At 43.8% G+C, this 22,337-nt stretch overlaps 1 protein-coding gene and 1 non-coding gene across 2 annotated transcripts in view; one reads left to right on the plus strand and one right to left on the minus strand.

Annotated features, from left to right (window-relative positions):
• Positions 1–22,337, minus strand: part of EIF4E3 (eukaryotic translation initiation factor 4E family member 3) — a 224,931-nt gene that overhangs the window by 33,713 nt on the left and 168,881 nt on the right. The gene's annotated exons all lie outside the window — the stretch shown is intronic.
• TRNAR-CCU (transfer RNA arginine (anticodon CCU)) lies at positions 19,060–19,132 on the plus strand. Its single transcript has one exon. It is a non-coding gene; the product is annotated as a tRNA-Arg (tRNA).

Genomic DNA, 22,337 nt, shown 5'->3' on the forward strand with positions numbered 1-22,337 from the left:
CAAATTAATTTGAAGTTACTGACTCGCACTCATTTACCTCAATTTATGTACAGAATATAATGCAAAGAAGCACGTAAATTGCACCAACAAAATTAGAAGGGGGGGTGGCTACCTGAGTACGAGAAAAAGGGGAGAATGTGGGAAGCAGATGTAAAAACGTGTCGTACTGAGGATACGGTTTACTCAAAAGAAAGGAAGAGTGGACCATCTCACAGAACTTAAAAAGTCACGAGGGGGGCTCGAAGGTGGGGGCTTAGGCGTGGAAGAAGGAAGCACATGGAGGGGTGCTCTTGACAAGCCGTTTTCTACAAAAGTCTTCAAGCCCCAAGGATCTGCAATACGCAGGGACTCACGGAAGGTTTAACTAGGAGCTGGAGAAACATTCCCCGTTTCCAAAGAGACCTCCATAAAGGCTGAAACCTTGCCCCGAAGTAGAACTGTAAGACACAACTTAGGTTTTTATGCAAGAGGCTTTTCTGCGACGGATAAAAAGCAACCCAGAAACGCAAACCTCCCAACATCAGATTGCGCCCCTCAGCCGGACTACAAAGGAGCACGCCTCCGTGTCAACCCCAGGGCCCGGGCTGCGTTCTGATGGGACTTCACGCAAACTTTCCGGTCCGAGAAATCAAGTTAAGGTTTTCATCCTTAATTTACTAGGCCTCTTAGTACGTGTCAACGCTGCGTGCCCATATTAGCCAAAACAATATCCTCTTCCTGTTTATGTTTCAATCAAATCCAAGAGTGAGAGAAAGGACAAATGTGGATGCTGTCTCACCCAAGTCTCTCTGCTCCCTGGAAAAACTTCGGCAAACCCCCTTTGTGAAGGCAAACTGTTAGACCAGAAGCCATTATTTACAACGTAATTCCTCAGAAATTCAGGGCTTACCAAGCTGCACATACTGTGCTAAGCCCTTTTATAAGCACTATCTCATTTATCATGACAGCCGTACAAAGTAAATGTGTTAATTATTCCAGTTTTACAACCAGAAAACTAAGATTAAGCAATTTAGCTAAAATGTGCTGTCCATTAGCAGGATTACCATTTGAACCCAGTGCCATGTGACTCCACTCTGAATGGAAACATGGATCAAACACGCAAGAAAAGCCCCACCATCCAGGCAGGGAGAAGGACGAAGGGCTGAGCTAACTTATAATAATCTTGTCATTCTGCCCCTGAAACTGGAGGCCCATGTGGAAATGAAAACAGCTGGTGACTTCTGAGGCAAGATGTCCTATAGCCCAATTTAAACAGTACACCCAGAACTGGTTCTTCACTTCCTCATGTTTAACTCAGAGTCCAGGTGTGAATAAAACCTTTGTTCTTTATTTCCACTATCTCCACCTCCAAGGAGGGACACACATAAATTAATTTCTTCCGGGGTCCATAGCTCAGCCCAATGCTCAGGCAAAGCACGAGAAACAGCAGTTCAAATCGAGGCTTAGGATTCAATTCTTGGACCCTGATGAGATGGGATTTACAAAGCTATCACTTCCCAAGGTCACCTGGGAAGGGCCGGCTGCTTACCCACCAGCCCAGGCAGCTGCCTGGCCAGCCTCTCTCAGCAAGAAGCCACTCAGCTCCCTGCCTGGCTCTAGTTACAGCAGAGAAGTACTATTGTTCTAAGAGAAGAAACTGGAACCCTCAAAAGGAAAAAGGCTCAGAGAAATACATTTCCAGTCCACCCTGGTATAAACCAGGAGGTCTGCCTAAAGAACAACCGGGCCAAACACAAAACAGAACAAGAGAGAGAGAGAGAGAAAGAGAGAGAGACAGAAGATAGAAAGGAAGGTTAGGGGGGAGGGGAAGGAAGGAAGAAAACACTGCCTTGTTAGGAAAGAGGGAATAAATAATACCAATGTTCTCGGGACAATCCTTTTTTCTTGGATCTCCGTGACCTCAAGGTTATCCCTAGGAAGACCATTCAGGAGGGAATGGATTTATCAGTTCTGATGGAGATAAAGGTAACAGTCTTGAAGCCAAGCACGTTTGGGATGGGCCAACAAAGTGAAACCCACCTGGAAAGTGCTAGACGAGGAATGTGTATGTGTGAGTGGGCAGATCCTTCAACCAGTGTCCCCTAGACCTGGTATTTTACACAACTCTATCATGTAGGCAAATGCAGCACACAAGGGATTTCAGCCCAACTATGGCTTTTGTGTCCTCTAGCGTTTCAGAATAGGATACGCAAGGGATGCTCATTAATGGGACTTCCACACGACCAATGCTACCTTCCCTTTTATCTTTTTATACCTTTATCAAGTCCCAGGTCCTATAGGATTCCACAGAATTTACAGGCAGCCTTCCTTTCCCCCGTCTTGCAAAACGTGTTCCCCACCCCATCCGGTACAGCGAAGAAACTATGAACATCGTGGCTCTAACACCAAACAGTGGACGACACCGCAGCCAAATCCACTGCCTAGATGCTTACCATCTTACCTTCAGTTGTTTTTTTTTTTTTTTTTACCCAAAACTGTTGGCAAGACCGGTCCCAGCTGAACGACTTTTTAAGAAATTAATTTGGTGTCAGTCTGAGTTTCCTTAAGGTAGGAAATCTAAAACTCCATCTACGAAAATAACTTGCTTATTAAAACTCTCAATGCTGCCAAAACGTCCTGCCAATGCAGGCCCTACTGTGCCGAGAGATGAAAAGAGGGTGGGGCCCTTTTTTTTTTTAATACTGAATTTGGCAGGAAAAGTAAAGGGAAGCTTCTTCTCCCAGTTCTGCACCTGCCCCGCCCTCCTCTTCCACACAGAAGAGAGAACAGAAGGGGCCTTAAGCAACAAGTTAAGTTTACACTGGCCACTCCAACCACCTATCTAGCAATAACTTCATGATGTGTTTTTATGCATAAATTTTTGGGAGGGAGAGGAGGATGTACTGAGGTATACACACTTCATCCTTGAAAGAAAACAAAAATGAGTCATATCTAAGTATTTCAAATCAAAGCACAGGACCCAGGCAATACATTTTGCTTGTGTAACCAGGAATAATAAAGACTTTCGAGGGGCGCCTGGGTGGCTCAGTCGGTTGAGCGTCCGACTTCAGGTCATGGTCTCGTGGTTTGTGGGTTCAAGCCCCGCACAGGGCTCTGGGCTGACAGCTCAGAGCCTGCTTCGGATCCTCTAGCCCCCAATCTCTCTGCACCTCCCCTGCTCGCGCTCTCAAAAATAAACATGAATAAAAAGAAAGACCTTAGAATCTACTTTAAATTAAAGTTATCACACCAGTTTTAAGAAATACTCAGAGAGCAGTCACTGAGAACTCAGTTTCTGTAGAAGTATTTTCAGTTTTCATAATGGGAAATAAAAATACAACGCTGTTTCAGTATTTCACAACCATTAATTAGGCAAGATGTACTCTGAAGGTACGTGGGGTTGACCCTTGAACAATAAAGGGGGGGGGGGGGCTAGGGACACTGCTGACTCCCTGCACAGTCAAAACTTCTTTTAGAACTTTTGACACCCCAAAAACTTAACTACTGATATAGCCTGTTAACAGGAAGCCTTACTGGTAACAAAAACAGAGATTGATACATACTTGGTATGTTGCATGTATCACACAGTGTATTCTCACAATCAAGTAAACTGGAAGAAAAAAAATGTTACTAAGAATATTGTTAAGGAGGCACCTGGGTGGCTCAGTCCGCTGAGAGTCCAACTTCAGGTCAGGTCATGATCTCACAGTTCGTGGGTTCGAGCCCCGCGACAGGCTCTGTGCTTGCAGCTCAGAGCCTGGAGCCTGCTTCATTCTGTCTCTCTCTCTGCCCCTCCTTCCCCCTCTCAAAAATAAACATTTAAAAAATTTTCAAAAATTGTAAGGAAAATCATTTATAGTACTATAAAAAAAAATCCACCTAAGTGCAATTCAAACCCACACTGTACAGGGGTCAATTACAGATTCTGTGAGGACTTCCAAACCCACCCCTGCCCTGTTCTTTAATTCTGCAGAAGGGGTTTTGATGGTTTTACGGGGACAACAGCATGGGTTGAGAAGATATGCAAAACACCCTACAAATTTTAAGCTCAGTCTTATTCTCTTTTTTTGATGAATAAAGTCTTCAGCTAATAAGAAGCGATCACCCAGAGACTCAAATATGAGAATAACAAAATCCAAAATTCCTTGCTTAGAATCCACCTTGCTGAAAACAGACTGAAGGTGGTTGTAACTCATAATGAATGGAGAAAAAAGCTCTAGGCCTCAGTGTCACATGAAGGCCACGTGTTCTAAAAAGAGAAGGGCATAATTATTTACCTCTAAAGTTAAGAAATATGTACTGCAAAGATAGCTGAATGGGCCCAGTAGCTTTCTCTTAAAGGCAGTAAGGCTCAAGATTTAATGTGGACAAGATTCATCATCTGGTTTGCCTTACTAAAAATGCACCTTCTAGGGGCGCCTGGGTGGCTCATTCGGTTGAGCTTCCGACTTCGGCTCAGGTCATGATCTCGCTGTCCGTGTGTTTGAGCCCCGCATCGGGCTCTGTGCTGACAGCTCAGAGCCTAGAGCCTGTTTCAGATTCTGTGTCTCCCTCTCTCTCTCTGCCTCTCCCCCGCTCATGTGCTATCTCTGTCTGTCTCTCTCTCTGCAAAAATAAATAAACTTAAAAAAAAAGAAAAAAAATGCACATTCTAGGCTGTATCTCTAGAGAATCCAATGCAACAGGTTCGGGACAGAGTCAGGGAGCTGCACCTGAACATTGGCATCCAAGCGGTTCAGATGCAGATCCTGGAAAATATACTGTGTTCAAGGTCCCATTGGAGCCAGGGACCAGACTCCAACTGGCACTTTACTAGATTCATTTCATTATTTATTTCCTATTTATCTCTTTTAGGGGAAGACCCTAAGTTAGAAGTATGGACACTCCCTGAATGGAGCCAACAACTCTGGGCCAGAGCTGGCTGGGCTGGGAACAACACCACATGGCCAGAGCTGGGCCAATTCGAAGTTTCAAATTCTTCCCCAGTGAGCTTGGACCATGCTATGGTGAGATCACCTGCATTCATGCTTACCTAACACAAAGGCAACTTCTGGTGCTTGGAGGAGAGGCAGGGGGGTGAAGAAAGCATCTTTACTACAAGTGCAAATTCTAAGCAAATGCCCCGTAACAAAAGGAGCTGATAATCTGATGTTCCCTTTGTGAGTAGCTATTCCCATGTGCCCAACACACTGTGAGCATCCCACCTCATTTGCCAGTGATTTCCAGGACTTTCAAAGGAAATTTTAACTAGACGTCCTTTCTACCCTGACATGCTGCCTTCAGAACCTAACCCTCAAGGAAGATGCAATGTCACCAGACAAGACCACAGCAGGTCCACTAAGGACTCCGGGCCAGCAGGTTGTGGCCTGAGAAGCAGAGATCACGTCTGCAGAGAGAAGAATGCAAAAGCAGAAGCACGGTGAGCAACGGAGCTGAGCGAGGGCAGGCCACTATCCCAGTTCCTGATGGTTCAGGGCTCCTCCCTTCAGACTTAACGGCCACATCCCAGGGCTTACCGCCATCTTTTAATCGCCACCATACCCACCCCCTTCCCTCTCTCCTTAGCTTGTGTATTAACTACCCGCAGCACCAAAACTCCTGGCAAGAACACTAAGTATGTAGACACAAATAAGACAGAATCCTCATCCTCCAAGTCTCGGGACCCAACAGCGACACTTGGAGGCGGTCACAAGGGGCCATTTGCGGACTGTCAAGGCGGTCTGCAGAGAGACAGAGAGAAATAACTCAGAGCCACGACTCAAAACGAGGCAAGAAGCACAACAGAGAGAAGATGTCTTGTTTCCTGAGACCCCGGATCCCACTTTTTCCCCTCAGATTCCATGACACAGACTTGCAATCACCGCAACAGATACCCTTCTGTACCTTGTAACCAAACAGTTCGTCCAAATAGTACTTGTAAAATATTTTAGGTCAACGAAGGAAAGCTGTGGACTCTCACTAATTCACTGGCAACCCAGGAAGCGAAGAATGCACCCACCCGCACCACCCCTTACCCAACTGCTGAGATGGTCAGCGTCCTCACCTTGACACTGGTCACCCTAGTCTGCTACTGGCAGAGGCTTCTTTCCATACTCTGTACTTTGTTTTTTTCTTTTAATTTTTTTTTTTTAATGTTTATTATTGAGACAGAGAGAGACAGAGCATGAACGGGGGAGGGTCAGAGAGAGGGAGACACAGAATCCGAAACAGGCTCCAGGCTCTGAGCTGTCAGCACAGAGCCCGACGCGGGGCTCGAACTCACGGACTGCGAGATCATGACCTGAGCCGACGTCGGACGCTTAACCGACTGAGCCACCCAGGCGCCCCCATACTCTGTACTTTGAATGCAGTACTTCACATGCTCCAAAATACTTAACACGGAGACGGTGCTAAAGTCAGAAGGACTCCTTTCTCAACCACATTATGAGTCATAAATAAGGAGCTTACGTTAATCACTTAAGCGCTTCTAAACTATTTCTCTTCTTTCTTCTTCCTTTTATTAATTAAGTGGGGGGGGCGGGGTGGTTTGCTCCATCTTGGAGGGGCAGAGAAAGCAAAGCTTCCAGAGGAAAATGCTTGAATGTAAAGCATGGGTGTTTGAGAAATGAACACAATCCTAGCAGAGGCGTAACAGAGCTTTCTGCCACCCTGTGGGAAAGGTCCCATTTAACCTATTTTTGAAGTGCCCCGATGCAAAGCCATCCTAATGGATGTTTGTCGAGGGCAGTCACGGAACGGAGTAGAGGGTGTCTTACATACAAGGTACCATTTCTCCCAACTGGAAGAGACTCACTCAGCAGCGAGGACGACCGTCATGCAGTTACATACAAGTCACTTACCTCCCCACTGCCTCTGCCTCTTGCCCACCTGAGCCATGGAGGGGTGCTCTGCCAAGGGTCCAAAGGTGCAAGACGTACAACAGGAAAAGGCAAGTGCAGCACTGAGCCTGAGCGAGCGAGAGACCTCTAAACGCAAAGCGCCACTGGCATTTTAACTTCCCTGGAGGTTCTAACCAAGTTCTGGGCACTAAATTAAACAAAGAGGCTCTAACAAACCATCACTGCAGAGCGTTTAAATGGTGCACAGCCAACTAGGCTGCCGAAAGACAGATGATAAGGGGAGAGAGCACAGCAGCCAGCAAGGCGGACTCAGTTCCAGCTGGATTGGGGGTCAAAAGGTGGCTGAGGCATTGCCTTCCCAGAAGAAGTGAGTCATGAGGAGAGTCTGCAAAGGAGGCAAGGTGGTGGGTTTGTTTTTCCCAGGGCCCAGCGTGGGTACTGGCTTAGCAATATGGAAAGGAACACTAGGTGCAAACAAAGGAGGTGGCCGTTCTAGAACGACTGCAGGATTCAAGATACCTGAGGGCAGCAGAGGCAAGGTCAGAGGGGCTTACCAGGACAGCTGGACAGGTCTAAGCAGCTTTGCCTGAACTGGAGAGGCCGGGCGGGAAGATGGGGCACGGTGTATAACCAAAACGGGGTCAAAGCTCAACACTGGCAACACTATCTGTGTGAGGTGCTCGAACCTCTGAAACTCTCCACTACCTCGTCTGTGAAGTAGGGACATCCGTGAAATAACCTCCCTCTCCAGTCTGTTAAAACGGATTTAAAACTTGTAGTAGGGCAGCAGCACAGGGGTCAGCAAATTCGCAGCTGAATGGCCAAATCCCACCAGTGATCTGCTTTTTATAGCCTGCAAGCCAGAAATCATTTTTACATCCTAACACGGCTGGCCAAAAAATAAAAATAATAATACTTAGTGCCCTGTGAAAAGTATGCAGAAGTGAAATTTAGTGTCCGGAAATAAAGTTTTATTGGAACACAGCCACACCCATGCGTGTACGTATTACCTATGGCTACTTTCCCACAACAGCAAAACTGAGAGTGGTGAGAGACTGTAGAGTCTGCAAAACCTAAAAAATTGACATCTGGCCCCTTACAGAAACATCTGCCAACCCCTGTACTGATAGGAAGCATTCAATAACCATTCATGGAGCCTCACTTTATACGTAAGGAAATTCAGACAAAGAAACATCGAGATTGTTTTTTTGACATATAACTCACCTATCATAAAATCCACTCTTTTAAACTGTACAACTGAATGGGTTTTAGTATACTCGGAGTTGTGAAACCATCACCACAATCTAAGTTTAGAACATTCTTACCACCCCAAAGAGAAACCCAGTCCCCCTTCTCCCCAGCTGCCAATACCCACTCATCTACTTTCTGTTTCTCTGCATTTACTGTATGTGGACATTTCATATACACGGAATTACACGATACACGGCATTCTGTGGCAGGCTTCTTTCAGTTAGCATAATGTTTTCAAGTTTCTTCCAGGTTGCAGTAGATATTGGTACTTCAAATCCTTTTTACAGCCAAATTCTAGTCAATGGTATGTTCATAGCATCTCTTATCTATTCATTGGCTCATGGACATTTGGGGTATTTCCACTTTTTGGCTGTTAAGAGTAATTTGTCTATTAACATTAACATACATGCTTTTACGGAGGCATGATTCTCTTCAGTACGTTCCTAAAACTGGAATTGCTAGGTCCGATGGTAGCTCCTTGTTTAACCTTTTGGGGAACTTCCAAACTGTTTTCCAAAGCAGGGGAACCATTTTACATTCTCACCAGCTACGCACAAGGGCTCTAAGCGCTCCACGTTTTCACCAATACTTACTATTGTCTGTGTTTTTGACTGCAGGGGGTGTGACGTAATTACTGACATTTTGGTTTTCTTTGCCTCATGACAAATGACATCAACAATCTCTTCATAGGCTTATGGGTCATTTGTATATCTTCTCTGGAGAAATGTCCGTACAGATATTTTGCCCATCTTTTAATTGGGTAGTCTTTTTTTTTTTCTTTTTACTGTTTGTTTGAGAGATACCACACACATGCGTGCAAGCGAGCAGGGGAGGAGCAGAGAGAGAAGGAGAGAATCCCAAGTGGGCTCCAGGCTGTCAGCCCAGAGCCTGACACACAGCTCAATCCCATGAACCATGAGATCACCACCTGAGCCAAAATCAAGAGCGGGGTGCTCAACCGACTGAGCCACCCAGGCACACTCAGGTTGTCTTTTCTGAATTTTAAGAGTTCTTTATATATACTTGATACTAGACCTTTATGAGATCTCTAAGTATTTCCTTCCATCTGTGGGTTGTTTTTCCACTTTCTTAATAGAGTCCTTTGAAGGGCAAAAGCCTTTGCTTGTACAAAAGATAAATTTAAAAAAAATTTTTTTTAAATACTGGAGTCCAATTTATCTATTTTTTCCTTTTGTGGCTTGTGCTTTTGGTGTCATATCCTAGAAATTGCCCGACCCAAGGTCATGAAGATTCGCTCTTAAGATTTCTTCTAAAAGTTTTATATATTTAGCTCTGCCACAGAGATCTTTGATGTATATGCTGTGAAAGGGGTCCACCTTGATTCTTTTTGCACACAGGTATGCTCTTGTCCCTGTACCATCCGTTAAAAAGACTATTCTTTCCCCCACTGAATTGCCTTGGCACCCTTGTTGGAAATCAATTCACCATAAATGTGTAAGTTTATTTCTGGACTCCCTTCTATTCCATCGGTGTATACATCTATCCTTATTCTAGGACCACAATTTCTTGATTATTGCAGTAGGTTTCAAAACCAGGAAGTGCAAGTCCTTGAGCTTTGTTCGTTTTCAAAAATGTCTTGGCTTTTCTAGATAACACGTATTTCCATATGAGTTTTAGGATCAAATTGTCAATTTCTGCACAACAAAAAAGACATGAGGAATTTTGATACAAAGTGGCTTTGACCCCGTAAACCAACTTGGAAAGTACTGCCATCATAACAATTTGAAGTCTTCCACTTTATGAACACAGGATCTCTTTCCATTTATTTAGGCTGCTGTGAATTTCTTTCAAAAATGTTCTGTAGCTTCCGTGTACAAGTCCTGTACCTCTTATTAAATTTATTCCTAGATAATTTCTGATGCGACTATAAATGGGATTGCTTTACATCTTTTTTATCACTATAAATGTTAACGTAGAATAGTAAAAGTCACTGGGGGACCATGTGCAAGAAAGACCAAAGCCTAAGAGAAAGCAAAGGTGAAAGTAAAGGTGGATTTCAAGGAGATACAACGTGTCAACATTCATGCCAGACTTCAAGTTCCTTGAGGACAGGCGCAGGGCCCGTGTGGCACATCCTGTACATCCAGGGCATACTAAGGCACTCGAGAAACACCTGCTGGGCAGTGCCTGGCTGGCTGAGTTGGTAGAGCATGTGACTCTCAGTCTCAGGGTTATGAATTCAAGCCTCACACTGGGTGTGGAGCCTACTTAAAAAAAAAGAAGAAGAAAGAAAGAAAGAAAGAAAGAAAGAAAGAAAGAAAGACCCACTGAATGAATATAGTTCTCAACAACAGCAGTATGTACTTAAACTTTATTTTCCATTCTAGGCAATAAACGTGCTCACAGGTATTAGTTTCTTCAAGTCACTGGTTAGTTATAATGGTGTGGATTGCAGAGAAGAGGGATATATCGAGGCAACACTGTCATATGTAAGAACACAAGTTTGGTGAAGAATCTCCACCAGTTGATAAGCTCTTCTTTAGTTTTTCCAGCTCACAAGTTGAAGAAATGTCAGTAGACAAAGAAGACAATAAGGGTAACTAACAGAGGAAGCACACATTTTGCAAACAGCACCAGTCCTCTTGACAACGATATAAACAATGTATAATGACACCCAAAGGTAAAACAAGCAATGCAGCAGAAGGTGCCAGATGGATAAAGGAGGGAGAGAGAGAGGGCAAGAAGCACCAGCCAATCTACTCTCCAAAAGGGGAAGCTGAAACACAAGGCTATATATGGTATTTAGGCACTACTATGGCTTTCCTTTGATGTCAAGGATGATGTACAATCAATTGAAGTAACAAACTTTCATCAAGGAGGAGTATACTATGTGTTGTGCTGGCACCACGCAAAGTGTCGCGTGTACATAATCTCATTAACTTCTTGTCACAATCCTGAGGCAACTATTATTGTCACCATTTCAGAACAGAGGGAACAGAGACCTAGAGGTATTAATGTAAGACCCAAGGTCTCCTGTCACGCCAACCACCACAGCTGGAATTTAAATCACCTAACTCCAAAATATACACACTAGGCGAGATGTGTAGAAATACAGACACAAGCACCTATTATACATACTTACAAGTAGCAAATATCTAACACGCTGATACAGTTACTAATTCTAATACCCTCGTAGTAGTTAGTAATTCGATTCCACACATAAGACAGTTTGGAAAGAGACAAGTGTCCCTACTCTTTTTAACTCAACAAATTAAGGGGGTATGGAATCCACAACAAAAAGGTTGCTATTATTTGGGCACTAAAACCACACATAATGTAAATCTGGAAATTATATTGTTTCCTGCAGCCATCAAGGCAACACTGGGTTTGAGTCCTGGGTCTGTCACAAACCTGATATGTAACGTTGGGAAGTATCCCCCATCTTAGTAAATTGCCCTGCCCTCATCTGCAAAACCACTGCCAATTTTATGATTCTACCAATGTACTCTTCTTGTAAGCTTTCAATTATTAAGTAATCAGCTTTCATTTGTGCCTTTATCAAACCAACTGGTCCGTTCGAGTTCTCAGCCCAGGTGGAAAGGGAAGAAGAGTATCTGGGCATATGTGGCAGCACCCTTGATCAAAAAACCATCTCTTCAGTAAAGCAAAAAGCAGCATGTGGGGGCGAGGGGAGGGTTGGGTGGAGAGATTTGCTTTGATAACGTGCATCTTGAGCCCTTTCTCCCCTGGCTGGTCCATGTCCTAAATCATTTCCTTGCTTTCAAATAGTAAATTTTCTGCTAGATGTCTAGATATGCTGGAGATCAGGTTACAGTGTGAAGGACAAAAGATAAAAACAATCTGCATACTTCCATCTGGTTCTTCAGAACAAAGTCTAGAGACTTGAAATGTGAGGAGAGAAGCATGCTACTCTAGCTGCACAACAGACACCGCAAAATGTCACAGAAACAAATCTTTTGAGAGAATCAGAGACGCTGGAATGCGTAATTAACCAAAATTTACTCTGAGAGCATGGGGAAAGAAAAAAAAAAAAAAGACCGGGCCATGCAACACAATGTTGCCTCTATTCCAAGTGGATGAAAAGTTGAGACCAGACCGATGTATTAGAAAGTCCACGGTGCAGACAAGCTATTCTTATCCAACTACTCCTGTTTAAAAAACAAACCATAAAAAAAAAAAAAAAAGACTTCTACATATTTATTAACACAGCCCTGCCTAGTTTTTAGGACTCAAAAATCAACACTCAAGGTTTGACTCTCGTCAAACTTTTCCTTCGCCACATGGCATTGGGCCACGCAAGACGTATTTTCAATATGAAAGAAACCAGAAGGTCCAATACAAACACGGGCTTTCCAATATATAAAATTTAAGAAAAGCCAGGGTCTGTGCAGAAAACATTAAACCGGTTTATATATCAAAATCACGAGGTTTAAGCAGAAATGCAGCATTAAAATAATTTACAAAATGGCTCGACGATGAACATTTTCCTCCATGAAAAAACAACACCCTTAATGTTTTTCATATGGCACATAAATTTAACAATACCTGCAGGAATATTTTCATTGGTTAAACCAACACCATAGGTCTTTTTAGCTCTTAAGCGTATTACGATTCTTGCCTTTTTATAGCATTTTTGTTGTTGTTTGCACCCAATGTAATAAGCTTTTGAGAACAAGAAACAAACCACAATAAAAAGAAGAAAGGACTACCCTTTGCAACTGCAACTTTCACGAGGGGGGTGGGGGGGGGAGCGATTCGAATCTCGTTTTTATAGCTGCTATCTTGATGCAATTAGTGTAAAATAATTGTCTGCACAGGCCAAGGAAGAGGCTAGGTTGCCGCACTTGAATGCATTCCCGAAAATGATTTCCCGGCCTCTCCCTCCAGCCCGCTGCAGCAGATGTTGGCTGTTAAGCCGCGCAGACGACACAGTTCATGACTTTTCTAAGACGGCTGTGTGCCACATCTGCAGTTGATGAAATGGAGAGCAGAAGTGTGGCAGACACACAGAGGAGAGTGTGAGCGAGGCAGGCAGGCGCAGGCTGGGCCAAAGGAACTGTCTTGAAGGCTGGCCTAAAAATAGACACACGCTCACACTCCTCCACCCTCCGCATCCAACCTCATAAAACCGGGCCTGCCTGTCCTATTATGGAGTCAGCCTATGGCAGACACTTCCTGCATCCAACCTGGGCTGCGGATAACTCGAGAGCGTTGAGGCAGGAGTGGGGGGAAGCAGGCTGTGCAGCCTCCTCAAAGCGCGGCTCCGCTCTCCGAGCCTCGGTATAACTGGGCTGTGGTCCAAGTTCAGCTGGGCCCCCAGAGAAAGGCAATGCTTGTGTTTAGCCCGCACAATACTGACATAACATTAACAGATTTACATATGCAAAACTGTGAAGCAACAGGCATTCCCCCTCAATTGACCCACAGCTTGTAGTGTCTGCCGAGTTATTCCCCGCTTCGGCTCTGTAACCAAGTGGGCGGCATGCGAGTACCATCTGGGTACCACTTATTGAAAACTGGCAGTCGTTCTGTAATAGGCAAGCTGGCAATAAGAGGGAAGGGAATAAATTGCATCATTTAGTTAACATCCACTTGCTTTGCGGCTGTTAAAAACCCATGACTGAATAATAATTTGGTTATTTCTTTTGCCAGAAACTGCTGTCAGCCAAATTGTGCTACGCATGCTGCAGAAGTCGACTTGCAAAATTTCCACTTGAAAAGGGATCATCGAGGAGAATCGGGGTGAAATGGGCACCCATCTCTGCTTGTGCACGGTGGCGACTCCCGCTGCACCGTGTCTCAGGGGCCTCTGAGCGTCATCATCCCCAACGTGGTCGGCACAGCCCCGGTGAGCCACTGGGCCACAGCGCGCTGTGCTGTGTGGTGATGCCCCTAAGGAGCTTGGTTTCAAGGGTGTGCGTATGACTAGCGATATCTGCGAGGTGGCAGATGTGGCCAGGCAAGTCTGGTCTGAGACATGAGATCCGCCTAGTCTCCGCCTCCAACAGAGTGGACAAGCAGGCACACAGGAAATCTGAGCACGACCTGCCCGTGTCCCCCGTAACTCTGTGCCCGGAGCAGTCAGACGGCTTCACTTCTCTCTGGTTCACTCAATTGCACCAGCCTGACTAACAAAGAAAGTGCCAGAAACCTTAGACCACCACATAAAGGTACAAGTGATCGTCAGTAAAAATCCATATGTTTGAAGTGGTTCTCTTCTGGAACTGTTATGTCAAGACATGAGATTATCTTATTTACTATATACAGTGTGTGTATGCGCGCACACACGCACATACACATACACACACACACACATATATACATGTATTACTTTCCTTTTCCACAACAGTCTTTTAGCAAAATTGGGGCTGAAATATGGCGAAGGGGACTTTTCAAAAAATGTAAACCTATTTATTTTTTATTTTCTCTTGTATGTGACTGCAACAAAAATATATCAGCTACATCTATGCGGCCAGCTGTTTCCCTGGCTTCTAATGCATCCACTGTTCATCAACTGGATTTTAATCTGGATTTCCTGAGCACTTAATTGGGGCGTAGCCTCAGGAAAAGGGGAGTATAGTGGACTCGAGGCTGACACCTAGCCTGTGCTATCTGTCTAGCTGGGAAGATAAAGCAAACTCTTGGGTTCCATTACCAAATGTATGGAAGGGCCAAATGCATGGACTGAGAGACCCAGGAAGGTGTAATTACTTTTATCGGTTTTTAACCACTATAGCTTTGGTCACTTACATATATTTCAGTCTTCATTTTCCTAAAAGACATAGAAAAAAAAGTACAGAAATGGAAAGAAGCAAAAGGAAAAAAATGGAACAGCAAAATAATAAATTTTTTTAAAAAAGGAATGAAGAAAAAGCAGGAAGAAAAAATACGTGAAGTACAAGTGAACACAGTTTGATAAAAAAAAAAGGGGGGGGGTGGGTGGGGTGGAAATGAGACCCTTTGCAGCACATTAACAGCAAAAATGCACATTTACAAAATCCAAACCTGAAACTCTCCTTACTTCTGCATTGAGGAAAAAAGGCCAGACAATCCTTAAAAGTCCAACACAAATTAAAGATCACTCAATTTTTATAAATGGGGTGATCTCTCTAAAAATAATGTAGTCAGCTGTGTGCACATTAAAATAGGCAAAATACGATCATGAAGAAAGAGGAGAGAAAAAAGAGGCAAAACCAAATTGTTACGTATTTTATAAACCACAACATTTGTAAGTTACCACATGTTTAAGTGAAACTCCGGTAATAACTATTTTCAAGGGAACGGCAGTAGACAAGAAAGATAATAAGAGCCCCCCCCCCACCCGGTTTAAGCTTATGATTGTAATCTTACCTTGCTCTAAAGAGCTTACGAGGTAAGGAAAAGACTGTCACTTCTATATCCACAGGTACCAAAAGATGTTAGGACTCTGAAGCAAGAGGCTAAATTTGCTCCTTGGAAGGATGAGGAAAAATAGTTACAAGCCGCTGAGCTTATAACCAGTTTGTTAAAAGAAAGCAAAATAGTTCTTTTATTCACACATATATGTATGCACATTCAAACATGCACACACACACACACACACACACACACACACACACACACTAAAACGAGCAAGCTGTCATGGAAATACCACTGGCTTGAGGGTCAGGAGTACTGGTTTTCACCAAATCACTGCCACTTACTTTCTGGCTGGGTGACCTTGGGCAAGTCACTATTACTCTGGGCCTGATTTTCTTTTCCTAGAAAATACTGATTCACAACAAAGGCAGTGCTAGAACTCCCCAAATCTGAGCAAAATAATGATTTTTCCAAAAGCTCGTTATTGCAGATTTATCATTACAAACTGTGAATCCTTTTGAAAATCAGTGAATCAGGGTAACACAGGATTTCAAAATTACTGTCATTTTACTTTGCAAATTACTGTTACGGTAAATATTGCTGGGGTTTTTGTTTGTTTTAAGAAATACACATGTTGAAGGACTGAACTGCTTTATGCAAATATTTATCTTCCAGAACATTGTATGTTCCTCAGTGTTTGTTTAAAACCCAAAAAGTTTCCAGGGATGGCAAATTTCTATTTAATATTCAATTTCTTAATAATTAATTATAATACAAAATTAACTTACAGAGCCCATCATTTTGGCAATACGTAGGAACCAAGAGTTAAAAGTCTAAAACACCTACAACCCACACTTGATATAGTCCATTCTAAGGTTCTGGAAAACAGTATGTTCCTAGAAAACATATTTTTAAGCTACTGCCACAACCATGTTCACTGCTGTGTATTTAAAAGTAATCATTCTCTCCTTGTTGGTTTCCACTGTTTTATTCCCCCTAAGCTCTTCTACCAATGAACCATGGCATGTTTTTCCCCAAATGGCTTTAAATGGTGTGTATGTTCTGGCAAAAGTCCAAATTTCCAGCCAACATCAGCATTTTCCAGTTAACCTTAATCAACTCTATTGTCTTTCAGAAGTGGAGACAATGCAATTGACCCTTGGTGGGGGGAATACGTGTAAGGGTTTTCCCCAGGAGCAGTTATGGATTTGTGCAAATCCACACAGCACCTTGCATGACACCCTCCCCCAATCCAACATCCAAGGGCAGACATCCACAAGCCAGCTGGTTCGGGTAACAGTCAGCGGCCAGGAAAGAGCGCGAAGGTAACTGGTCCATGAGACTCAGGAATTCCCACTTTGGCCTCATTAGCAAGAGGGCTGGGCAGCCAAGAAAAAAGTTAACATTAGCCAAATACACCTGGTGAATCTTGTAAAGACTAAAGATGTGCTCATTAACTGAGCTTAAAAACGTGTGACCTACCAACCCAAAGAGCTATTCTCAGGGCCTTAATGGTACTAATTTTGTGATCAAGTTACAAATTCCACGCGGTTCTTCATAAGGTCCCTTTAAGGAGACTTTTGACGTTGGACAGTTGGACCTTTGACCCATCAGTCACACACGGACACACACTTCACTCTGACGATGCAGGGGGCCCTCAAGGGTGAAACAGTCCAGCCAGCAGAATCAAAGTTACCTGGCTGCCTACATATCGCTGAAGAGACGCCCCGAGGCAGCGAGGCACATCCCCGATGCCTTCCCATATCATCAATGGTCACTAGCACCACGGCCACTGCCAGCTCACCCAGAGGACAGAAGCTCCTCCGCCCATCTCTAAGGGGCTCATGGAGAGCAGCATCACGGAGCTGCGGACTGTCTGCAGCCCTCTCTTGACCTGGGCAAGGATTCAGGAATGGGCATTCATCCTGCGAGGGCCACCCCGGCACTAATGGAGCCCCATGCTGTAAAGAAAATTTCAGTATCCATTTTCATTATGAGCTCAGAAAAGGAAGGAAATAAGGGAGGGAGGGAAAGAAGGGAGAGATGAACAGGCAGAGGGGTGGAAGAGAAACACAGACAGGGGGGTGGAGGGAGGAAGGAAACTGCTTGCTGTAAAGACAAAACAAGTTGCAAAGTCTAGAAATAAACACTCAGGGCTGAATCCCAACATGCCTCTTCTTTTCTGTCAGTGTTAGGAAATAAAACTCTAATCAGAGGCAAAAGGGTTTGAGGGTAATTTAATATATCTGGGTTTTACATAAACTAACAATTACAGGCTTCTAAGCCAGTTCAGATGAGGCCACCCCCCTCTCCCAGGCAGTTTATGATCTTACCCTTTCCCCCTGTGTTGTGACACCTTGAGGACTCCCAATCCGTCTACCGTTGTGACACTGCGAGAACTCCCAACCCATAACCTAACGAAACAGCTGCCAACAACCAGCTCAGAGAACATGCTCTCTGTGTCAGGACAGGAGCGCCTGGCGGGTAGACAAACATTTCAGGCTTTATCCAGGTGTGTGGCTGGGGTGGGGCGAGGGTGAGGCCCAGATGTGCAACATGGGCCACAGTGTTCGTGTACACCCAAGTCAGCATCCTTTTACGTGGCTCTGAATGCCTCCAAGAAAGTCCAGCTCTCCAGCCAGGGCCGCTCAAAGCCACAATCAAGAAGCAATACACATATCTCCTTCTTTCTGCGACATCCAAAGGCAAGTTGCTACTCCTGGGGCATCAGGCAGAGATGAACGTGAACTAGACACACCAGAAGTCCTCAACGAGAGCTTTTTCTGACACAATTACCCAAAACCTTCTTCCACCAAATGCCTGGTTGGCTGCTTAGCAGCAGCGACTCATATTAAGCATTCTAGCACATTCTGGCAAGGCCCAGAGAAAGACAGGTCAGCTACTGGGCTTTACAACTCTTTGGTGGTCATCACCACCTCTAGTATTTACGAAGTACTTAGCCAACACAGGCTGGAGCTCCTGGTATACACCTATGTTAGCAGGAAGAGAAGATCTACGGTTTCCTTCTCAAATCAGCAAAGGCCTCTTCAACCAAACTGACTTATCTAATCCTAGGGGAGGGGCCAGGCCAACAGCAGCCCATTTCATAAGAGGCCAAAGGGCAGCTTGGAAAAGCGAACAGGGAGAGATGAGGCAACTCTGCACATCCTCTTCCGTGGGGGCCTCTCAACATCGCGTCATTCTCTGTTTCGAAGAGACGGAAATTCCAGCAGGGAGGGCACACCCATGTGTAAATATGCATGTGAAAATGTGGGTGATTTGCAGATTATTTTTTTAAGTTTATTTATTTTGAGAAAGAGAGAGAGAGAGAGAGAAAGGACACGTGCGCACGAGTGGGGAAGGGGCAGACAGAGGTGGAGAGAGAGAATCCCAAGCAGGCTCCACGCTGTCAGCACAGGGCCCAATGAGGGGCTTGACCTCATGAACCATGAGACCGTGACCTGAGCCAAAATTAAGTTAGACGCTCAAATGACTGAGCCACCCAGGCACCCCACAGATTATTTGAAACCACTGATCACCGCCATTAGTGTGGATGTTTTCAAAACAAAAACAAAAAAACTTGACCCTATTAAAGGTTAATGTGAGTGCAGGATGAATAAGCCAGGAGTGCAAGATGCCCACCTCTACTTTAAAACTAAAAAATAGGGGCGCCTGGCTGGCTCAGGCGGTAAAGCATGTGACTCCTGATCTCAGGGTTGTGAGTTCAAGCCCCACGTTGGGTGTGGAGCCTACTTAAGATTCTCTCTCTCCCTTCTCCCCCACTCAAGTGCTCCCTCTCTCTCTCTCTCTCTCTCTCTCTCTCTCTCAAGAAATAAAAATAGAAAATACATATACACACCCTTATAAGTTTTCATTTTGAGACATAAAATCATTTTTTCCCAAACAGTATCATGCAAGAGACTATAATAAATCATATATAATAATAATTCAATCCTCTCTTTCTTTCCTCCAATTCTTCTATTTATTCCTCCCTCTCTTCCCTACATACCTCAAACTAGACGAGGCCTCTAGGACTCCACAAGAAATGAAACTAAAGTCAAAAAAAAAAGACAAATCAAGTACTACTAATCCTCACTGTAATTTGATGAGTACCTGTTATATAAAAACACTAAGTGTCTTCTTCATATTGTCTTAATCAAAACAAGAACCTAATGAGGTAAATCGACCCATTTTACATATTTAGAAACTAAGGCAGAGTGTCTCAGTAACTTGCCCAAGGTCACAGCTAGCTAGTCAGAGGCAGGGCCGGATTCAAAGCCAGGCAAAGTAACCACAATGCTATACTGCCTCAGAGATGTATTAACCAAAGAAGTTAATTTTTGACTTCTGAGTTGCTAAGGGTCCACAATGTAGTAATACATTTGATTTTCAAGGTTAAGCTTAACTTCATGTGATCTATGCACTGACTATATATGATTCACCTCAACTCTCAGCAACAGCCTAAACGTCTCCCACTTACAGCTGTAAGAACCAAGAGAATGATAAATTAAGTATTCTTCTCTCCTACCTGGTGTTTCTTCCTTGGCCACAACTGGTATTTTGTCCCATCTTAACTTCTGTACTAACTAAAAATTGATTTTTAAAATTCTAAAACAAATCCACTTTAATAATCTATATCCAACATATTTTATTTCACAGGTTACATATAACACTGGGAATGGAACCCCTTCTCAGCTCTGACTATAACTTTGAATTCTATGATGGACTGGAACTTGCTGGAAGCCCTGTCAAGAAGCCCCACTACAGAGGGATCACCGTTAACTCCCCACGACCCTACACCTGCCCCAAAGAAGTCAAATGATTAAATCACCCAACGAGCTGGTTAAGGGCACAAACCCTTGAACAAGATTGCCGGGGGTTTGAACCCTGTCCACTCCACTTACTAGCTATTTGACCTCGTGCTAATAAATTACTGGACCTCTCTGTGCCTCAGTTTCCACATCCGTTAAGAATAAGAGAACTCACCTCACTGAATCATCGTAAAGGAAATGAATTACGTAAGCCAGTATTTATAAAACAATTAGAACAATACAAGACACACAAGTTCCTTTCAGGTGACCATTATGGTTTTTATTTATTTATCTAAGTTTATTAATTCATTTTGAAACAGAGAGAGGGCAAGAGAGAGAGACAGAGAGCACCAGTAGGGTAGGGGTAGAGAGAGAAGGGGAGAGAATTCCAAGCAGGTTCTGGGCTATATACCACAGAGCCTGACGCAAGGCTCCAACTCAGGAATCATGAGACCATAACCTGAGTGGAGCTCAAGAGTCGGATGCTTGACTAACTGAGCCACCTAGGCACCTCCATTAAGTATGTTTTTTGAATTTTTTTTTTAAGTTTATTTATTTATTCTGAGAGAGAGAGAAAGAACACAAGCAGGGGAGGGGCAGACAGAATGGGAGAGAGAGGACCCCAAGCAGGCTCCACGCCAACAGTGTGGCGCGATCTCACCAACTGGGAGATCGCGACCTGAGCCAAAATCAAGAGTGGGACCCCTTAACCGGCTAAGCCACCCGGAGAACCCCAAGTATGTTTTTTAAATAATTTCGTAGCCAGTGAATAAAAGGCAAAAAACCATGGAAGCCTGTGCCGAAAAGTGCTCAGGCGACTCAGCTTGTGAAATAAAAGAAAACCATGAAGAGGAAACTAGATTCTGCCCTGTAAACCTGTAAGTATCCCACTTACGGAAACAAACACTGCACTTTTATTAATCCTTTTGGAGTTTGGGTTCAGACTATAATGCCCAGTCCCAGACCACGGCTCATACATTCAGGGGCCAGGGAAAGAAGGACACTTGGGCGCACATATTCACTAGCCCTTCACCATTCCATAGCATAGAGCTGAAGGACGAGCAACAGGCTTGCTATGCAACCGGAGCTTGCAAGCCTCCTTCACACACAACACACTCTCTTTGTGGCTCCTCAAGAGACGCCACGAGCAGCCGCTGCCCCCCGGTTTCCTCTCAGACTTCAGAGCGCTGTATTTTTCTTAAGAGGCGAATTATACAACTAGAGAGACAAAAACTCAAGCTCACTTGCAAAATACTACCAACGAACACGGAGACACCTGTTTTCGCTAATACTTACGCACCTCAGAATGAGATCCCAAGAACAAGGCCTGAAATGGAGAGCTGGAGTTTGGCACACATGTTATAGCTCCGATTCTCAAAGGAATAAATATAAATTTTTCCAAAGGAAACAAGTGGTACAGCATAAAACTATCAGGCTCTATCCACAAAAACATTCTATAAAATGTCAAGACATTTATAAGAGTTAAGTGTGCTATAAAACAAAATGACATAAATTATAGGATATTTTTATTTGTTGATTGCGAACACAACATGTAACTATCTTTCCCCCAAAACTCTTCTGGGATTACTCAAATACAAGGGTACGGCATGGAGAATTATTTTCCTCTTTAGTGAGTGGCATTTCCCTGGTCAAAAGAAAAACTTTGAAGGATAACAGACACCATAGTAGGACATGTGGCAACGGCCTGGACAGACAGATGGCAGAGGTTATAGCCACAGGGCTCATGCATGGTGTTCCCAGGTTCCTCAAGGTATAGTTTATGCCCAATATACGCATTTCTGAACATTCTCTCTCTAGTTATTTGTTTAAATAAATAGAACGAATTTTCCATTTCCTTTAGAAAATTAATTAAAATTGGGTGGGTTTTTTTGGAGGGTTAGGGGGGATACACACACAAAAAAGAGGAGAAATCACTGCTACAAACGTAAAACTGATGATACTCAATGAATGAAAATGCTTCAGAAACAAAATCAGTAAAACCTTTTGATCTCTACCATCCATGACTGGGCTGCTAGTATAATTCAGAAAGAAAGAATTCAGAGAATGGAATATTCAATTAAATGCCCCAAAATTTTCCATATTTTTAATCTTACCAAGTACGTTACCTCCAAACCAT

This window comes from Panthera onca, chromosome A2 (genome assembly GCF_046562875.1).
Source record: "Panthera onca isolate mPanOnc1 chromosome A2, mPanOnc1 haplotype 2, whole genome shotgun sequence".
Lineage (NCBI taxonomy): Eukaryota > Metazoa > Chordata > Mammalia > Carnivora > Felidae > Panthera > Panthera onca.